This window comes from Tupaia chinensis, unplaced genomic scaffold (genome assembly GCF_000334495.1).
Source record: "Tupaia chinensis unplaced genomic scaffold, TupChi_1.0 Scaffold000048_1, whole genome shotgun sequence".
Lineage (NCBI taxonomy): Eukaryota > Metazoa > Chordata > Mammalia > Scandentia > Tupaiidae > Tupaia > Tupaia belangeri.
This window is the reverse complement of record NW_006159506.1, coordinates 4,588,214-4,596,260: the sequence shown is the minus strand read 5'-3', so window position 1 is coordinate 4,596,260 and position 8,047 is coordinate 4,588,214.

Sequence of the window (8,047 nt, the reverse complement as noted above, 5' to 3'; positions counted from 1 at the left end):
CCTCGACTGCTAAAATGGTATATCCTCTTTGTCTCATGACCAGTCCTGTGAGAGAACCTGTGAAATTGGAAACCCTATGGCTTTTGAACTTGTGAAATTGGAAAGCGTGTCGGCCAGAATACTCTGTCCTCTCTACTTACAAATTTAGTGGCCTTGTATAAAATGCTAAGCCCAGACTGGCCCTGATGACACAGTGGTAAAAGGACCCCCACATAGTTTACTTAGTTTTGAGTCCCAACCCTGGAGGCTTAAAGATTATGCCATGCACATGTGTATGCAGGCCCAGGAGGAGAGCGGGATTACGGTATGACCATGTCCCATTGGGAGGTTCTCTCTCTCTCTTTCTTGTCTCTTTTGTCTTGGTGAGTACACGTGCCCTCTGCATAAAAATTAAAAATAAATAAAACCTAGGAAGAAAAATACTAACCACTTTGGAGGCTGTTTTCTCTTCTGTAAAATCAAATTTGAAAAAACACTATATTGCAGGATGATGGGGAGCTTGTATAGCTTGATGTACATGAAACTAGTGTAGAATGAACACCTCCAGGAGAGACTGACTAGCTTGCTACACCTGGATATAACCACTGAATAAATTCAAATTATTTTTACATTGCGGAAGCTGTTCCTTCTATGATTGCTGTACTCATTTTTTTTTTTTTTTTTACTTGCAGTGGGAGACTTCATCATTTTTTTAACTGAAGATGACCTGAATATATAACTTATTTCTTATTAGAATGCTAAGTCAAACTTTAGCATCCATTCCTCTCTCACTCATTCAAAAAATAAAGTCATTATTGGTATTCAACATGAATTGTTACTTTTTAATAAAACAGCTATTAAATATTTTTGAGAGGTTTTTGCTATAGGGCGTGTGTGCTCGCCAGACCCACAGAGAGAGACAGAGAGTAAGAAATCCCCCCCCAAGGAGGATGGCCATGCTGCAATCCCTTCTACTCCATTCTCCTCTAGGGATCTTGGGCATGCACACACACATGCCTGGAATGAGTTTTAAGCCACTGAGTCAGGGTGCGAACTGTGGTCAACTACATGGGAGTCCAGCAACATAGCCATTACGCTAACTGCTGGTCCCAGCAACAGCTATTAAATTTTTAAATAGGCATTTCATAGTTACCTAGTTGTTTATTTTTTTTTTTTTTGAATTTTATTTTGAAAGATTTTTGCTCTAGGGCATGTATGCTTGCTGGAGAGACACAGAGAGACAGAGAGACAGCAAAAAATCATTTCTCGGGGGAATGGCCATGCCACAATCCGTTCTCTTCCTTTTTTCTCTCAAGATTTTGGGCACGCCCACACGTGTGCCTGGTGTGTTTCAAGTCACCAGGTTCAGAACTTGAACCATAGTTGATCACAGGGGAGTCCAGCAATGTAACCATTATATCCTCTGCTAGTCCCACCCAGTTGTTTATTTTAACCAAGGTTTTCTGCTTGGTCAAGATAAAGATATCAAGGACCAGCAGTTAGTGTAATGGCTATGTCGCTGGACTCCCACGTAGTCGACCGCAGTTCGAGTCTTGGGCCCGGTGGCTTAAACTCACGCCGGGCACGTGTGTGTGCATGCCCAAGATCCCAAGAGGAGAATGGAGGAGAGGGGATTGCAGTGTGGCCATCCCCCCTGGGGGGCGATTTCCCATTTTCTGTCTCTCTGTCTCTCTCTGTTTGTCTGGCGTGTGCACGTGCCCTATAGCAAAAACCTCTCCAAAAAAAAAAGAAAGAAAGAAATGGTCAATTTCAACAATACAAAGCTATCAGATTGTTTTTGTATCTGGCATTGGGGTTATATGAACTACCCTCTCAAAAGCTCTCAGGTATTCCACATAACTCAAAACATTTAATTAAAATTATAATCTTGGGCTTGAGCATTTGGCAATAATCATTTCACTCCATTCAGACAGACATAGGTCTGTAGGTGTAAATTGCAGCACCTAAGCATACTGTGATCCTGAATTTCTTCAAGCCCTAGTTGCCTCTTAAGACAGAAATCAAAAATAGTTCATCCTTTGTATTTCTTTTAAGGATAATTCTTACAAATACCTTAACATAGTGCTTAGAACATACAAAATATCTCATAAATGTTTCATTGTTATTGATATTTCTCTTTTCTCTCTTTTTCTTTTATTTTTTTGAGTTTTTATTTTTTATTTTTTTGACTTAGGGTGTGCTTACTGGGGAGAGAGACAGAGGCAGTGAGAGGGACAGTGAGAAATCACCCCCCCCAATGGGATGATCATGCTGCAATCCCTTCTCCTCCATTCTTCCCCTGGGATCTTGGACACTCATAAACCCACGCGCCTGGTATGATTTTGAAGCCACTGGGTTCAGGACTTGAACCACTGTCAACAGTGTGTGACTCCAGTGATGTAACTACTTTGCCATCTACTGACCTGATATTTCTTACCAAAAATTTTATTTTCTCTTTCTTTCCCATTGTTCTTTGCCTTTTTCCTTCTCCTCTTTTCTTCTACTTTCTTTACTTCCTTTCATAGTTCCTTGAACTCTTTTATTATTATTTTTAATTCCTAAACTGTTTTCTTCCCCTTTCTAAAGCCGTCAATTATTCAAGTGCTTCCCATATCCCGCTTATTGTCATAATTCCTGTCAAGCAAAACTAGACTCATTTCCAATTTTATGTAGATAGTATTCTGGTGGAACAGACAGATATTCATAAAATAATCATGTAAACATGCAAAACCGCTACTGTGACAGGAGCTACAACAGAGAGACGGAACCATGGTCTGAGGGGAAGCTCACTTTGTCAGAGTAAACGGAGGCTTTTCTAAGTAGAGGACATTTAATCCGAGTGCTGAAGCATCAGTTGGAGCAAATGAGATGAGGAGCAAGAGAAGACCATCGTGTGGGGCCAGCAGATGGCATAATGGTTACATTACTAGACTCCTAAGTAGTTAATTGCAGTTCGAGTCCTGGACCCAGTGGCTTAAAATTCATGCTGGGCACATGTGCATGTGTACCCAAAATCCCAAGAGGAGAATGGAGAAGAAGGGATTGTGGCATGGCCATCCCTTCTGAGGGGTGATTTCTAACTTTCTGTCTCTCTGTCTCTCTGGTGAATGCACATACCCTAGCAAAAATCTCTCTAAAAAATACAAGAGAAGACCATCCCACCAGAGGGAACAAGAGGGCACAAGCACCATAACAGGAAAGAGCTTTGTGTGATATGAGGGCCTGAGAGAAGAGTCAACACACCAAGTAACCAGGAGATAGGGAACGATGTGTAGAAAAAGCTAGATTGGGCATGGCTGGCCATATTGAGGAGTTGGCTTTGTCTTAAGGAAAATGGGTGGCTAAGAAAGTGATATGGATAATATTTTTGAAGAGTCACACATGTTAAAATCTCTTCTATTGCCTTTGCATGAGTAACTCCATTTCCATACAATCTTCAATATGTTGAGGCCTACTGAAAGAACTCAAATAGCTTCCTAAAAATGTGTTTAACCATTTTTATTTATTTTCTTATTCTAAATAAATATTTCTTTGGTCACCTAAAAATGAAAACAAAAACAAAACAAAAAGTAACTCTTGTTTTCTGGGTGGATTTAAAGGCCACCAGAGTGGATATGCAGCTAAACTCCTGGGAAGCATCTCTGAGAAAGATACTGATGTTCTGGTTGAGGATGGTGGACTACAGATGGTGGGAACTATCTAGGAGGCAAAAATCAAAGGAATTTCTAGTGGGACTGGAAAAAGGAAGTATCAAAGATGACTCAAGATTTCGGTTGTGGGGCTCAGGTGCAGTTGTTCATGCTGGCTGATGCTGCTACTCAGCAAGCTAAGGCCATACAGGAGGCCCAGGTTCGATTCCCAGTCCACCCTAACAGTCAGGCATCTTGTCAAAGCTGTGGCCTCAGCTACTCAGGAGACTGAGGCAAGATAATCATGACATAGGAAGTATCTGTCTTTAAAAAATAATAGATGTTTAGTATAGACAGACAGGATGATCGTTTTTAGAAAAATGGGAGCATTGGGGCTGGCAGGTGGCATGGTGGTTAAGGGTGCTAGATTCCCACGTGGCCAACCATAGTTCAAGTCTTGGACCTTCCAGCTTGCTTTCTCACTTTCCCTCTCTCTCTTCCTCTCTGGTCAAATGAAAATAAATAAGTACAGTTAAATAAAATAATTCTTAAAAGAATACAAGAACAAATAATGGGATCATGAAGGAGGGTGTGAGGGGTTATAAATGAGTTCTAATTAGACAGCTTTAGATTTAGACCGATTGGGATGCCCACAAGAAAATCTCAAGAAGGCTTTGGATATGTGGGTCTGCAAGTCAGAAGACAGCTGTGCTGGAAGTACATATTTGTGATTCACCTATAAATAAGCTGTACTTCAAACCACAGATCTGTTTGAAAGAAATGAGAAAACACAGAGTAAGAATAAGAGAATACCAAAGATCTCTATTTCATGTTCAAGGCAGATGAGGCTGATTCTGAACTAAAGACAGAGAATGAACAGAAAAACTAAACAAAAGAAAGGAAAAAGCAATAGCAACAACAACAAAAAACAAAGGAAATAAAATCTGGAGAGAGTAGGGTCTTAATGCCAAAGAAGGAGAAAATTTTCAAAATAATTCAAAGCTGTGAATGTAGCTGAAAGGACTTGTGCAAAAATGACTGGAGATCTTTTAAATTTTATTATCTGGATGTCATTGTTAACATTAATGAAAAATGGATTATATGGTGTAATGTAGATAAATCCATATTGGGAAAAAGTGAAGACATAGAGGGAATGAAAAAGACCACTCCTTTTGAGAAGTTTGGCTATGAACTGAAGAAAATAGAGAAGTTACTCAAAGGAGATGAAATGTCTAGAGTACTTGCTGTTTTGTAGAAGAGGAGTGAGCATATTTAAATGTCAATGGGAAAGCTCAAGTTGAGAGAGAGAAAGATTTAGACATATAGAAATAGAGAATGAGACTAAATATGTATAAGTGAGGTCCTTGTAATAATTTGAGACACCTCTTGAGGCTGAAACTCATAGTATAAATGTAGAAATTAGCTTGAGGCAGGAAGAATGACATTCTTGAATTTCAGCAAAAGGAAAAAGGATAATGATCAAACCCAATAGATAGACAACAGCTATAGATATTTATAGTAAATAAACAATGCACACCATTACTGACATGTTCTACACATGGCAGCTCAAGGTTTTCAGCAACTCATGCAACACATCACACTCATGAGCCAACTGAGGTTTTGGAAATGGAACAAAAATGCAATGGAAAACTCCCCCTTCTTTCAAAGCATAAATTGAAATAAGGAAACAATTAAAAACACTAAAATCACTCCATCTGAGCTGATCTTGCTAAGTGTAACATTATTGTGACAAGTTTTTTAAAATACGATTTAATGATATCTAAGTAAGCCTGAGCTTTATAGCAAAAGTGCAAGTTAGAGAGTGTGAATCTGTAATTATCTCTGATTTCAGCAAAGACATGGGTAATGAGACTCAAGACATTCATGTATTCATAGAAAATTGGGACATAGGTGGGTAAACAGAACAATTTAATTAGCCTGATCCTCTAGGTAGAGGTAAATGGTCTATTTGTGTTGGGTTAATGAACTCTTCCAGGGCACTCAGTAGAACCATGGAGCCTTCAAAGAACTCATTGACCTCACAGGGATGAACACTTTTTCTATCAGAGAGCCCTTTATTTACCAATCTTTACACTCTGTAGGAGAAAACCACATATTTATGAGGTACCAGCTTCCCATAGGTAAAGGATGTGTTTTTCAAGGATTTATGTCCTGAACACAACCAAATGAAATTTTCTGGTAGAATTATTTTCCTTCACATGCATAAATTGATACCACATAGAATCATTTCATTTCATCAGTATGATACACATATGAAACACTAGCAAAGATTTTTGGTTTTGGTTTTGTTTTAGCTTTTTGCCACAGGGCATGTGTGCTTTACCGAAGAGAGAAAGACAGAGACAGGTAAAGTGAGAAATCACCCTGTAAGTGGGATGGCCATACAGCAGTCCCTTCTCCTTCATTCTCTGCTTGGGATCTTGGGCATGCAAGAACACATGCCTACCATGATCTCTTTCAATACTCTGGTCTGGGACTTGAACCACAGTCAGACATGTGAGAGTTCAGCACCTTACCACTACTCCACCTGGTGGCCCCAATAGAAGCTTTTATGTGAGTTGTTATCTCTGAATCATACCTAATTATTATTCAGTATTGAGAGATGTTTGTCCAAAGCTGGAGGAGGGAAAAACCAGTAGTTGGTGGATCTTTTTTTATTTTTTTATTTTTTCATTTATACAGTTGTTTCTTCTTCCCTGGGTATGAAGCATAGTAATGTTTATTTGACATTTTTTCTGAGCATTCATATGAGTGATAATCATGTATGGAGACTTACTATATACTAATGAAAAATTACTCCATGATGAGGGAAAGCATACAAAAGACATAACTAAATATATAACCATTCGTGTTCATTGGATTATCACAAGCAACTTTTTTTGTTTGTTGTTTTTTTTATTTTTTCACTTTTTTAAATTGTGATTTCTAGTTTACATATAAGTGATGCATATCTTTGTGGGCTACCGTAAGTTTTCCAAGACATGCATCCAGTGTATAATAATCAAATCAAAGATATGCACATATTCATCTACTTCAATATTGAACATTGCATTATGGTGTATCCATTTGTTAGTCATTTTGCCAGGTTTTTAAAAATATGTATAAAAATTGTCCATATCTTTATTGTATTGTGATACACCATCCTAAAGTTTCTTCACCTTTTTATATGCATTCTGTATCCATTAAAAGTTTTTTATGACATGCTCCCTCCCCCACCCAAGCAATTTCTGGTATCTATCATTACTTTCTTTATTTCTATGCTTTCTAGTGCACTGGTTTTGTTTAAAATTTTCTTTCTGCTTTCTAGGTCTCAGCTAAAACAGATAAGAGGAAAAGAGAAAATGCAATATTAAGTTCTTTCCCTTGAATTTAACAGTTATCCATGACTCTCACTTTTCTATATGCCTTAAGCATAGGGGGACATCTTTTCAAGGGTGATTGTAGAACAAACAACTTCAGAAAAAAAAATAGTGTCTCCCTTTGGCACAAAAAGTGGATATGCTTGTATCCTTTTATAAGATATTGAGGTTTCCTTCAGTTCCACAAACCCACTGTGCATACAGGTTCCACTAGAGTCCTTTAATCTTACCCATAGGTTTTGGGAAGCAGGAGGATTCAGTACAAACATGATACTCATGCTTCTTGCTGTGCTGTGAGTAATCAAGTCCTTAGTTTCTGAACCAGGAGTGTTATGTCTTCTGTCAGCATCCATGAAGTAATGGCAGGCTAATCTGTTCATTTGCAAGTTGGGCAATAATATCAGACATGTAGTAGCTCTTCACAGTCCTTTTCCCCTTACTTGTTTCTATTGTTTTATAAGTTCTTCCTGAGCAACAACTCATAGTTATGTAAATTATTTGGAGTTTCTGCTTCTTCTCTCAAAAGAAAAATATGAACAATTGACCAATCAGGTTTATAATGAAACCCAAGATGATCTTGATACCTTTGAGTACAGCCTCTATCTTCAAACTTCTATCACGTCTGAAATCTTAACTGGGAAAATTTAGACATAGTGTCTAAATCTTGAAAATTTTGAAAAATTAAAACCATAGACAAGTGTTTCATATCATAACAATTTCACATTAACCTTCCAGAATTTTGTTTAAAGATTGTCTCAGTATTCTATTGTTAGTTTGCCTTAGCATGTATGAATATTTCTAAACAGGGACCAGCAGTTAGCGTAATGGCTATGACGCTGGACTCCCACGTAGTCGACCACGATTCGAGTCCTGGACCCGGTGGCTTAAACTCACGCCAGGCGCATGTGCGTGCATGCCCAAGATCCCAAAAGGAGAATGGAGAAGAAGGGATTGTGGCGTGGCCATCCCCCCTGGGGGGTGATTTCTTGCTTTCTGTCCCTCTGTCTCTCTCTGTCTGTCTGGCGAGTGCACATGCCCAATAGCAAAAACCTCTCCAAA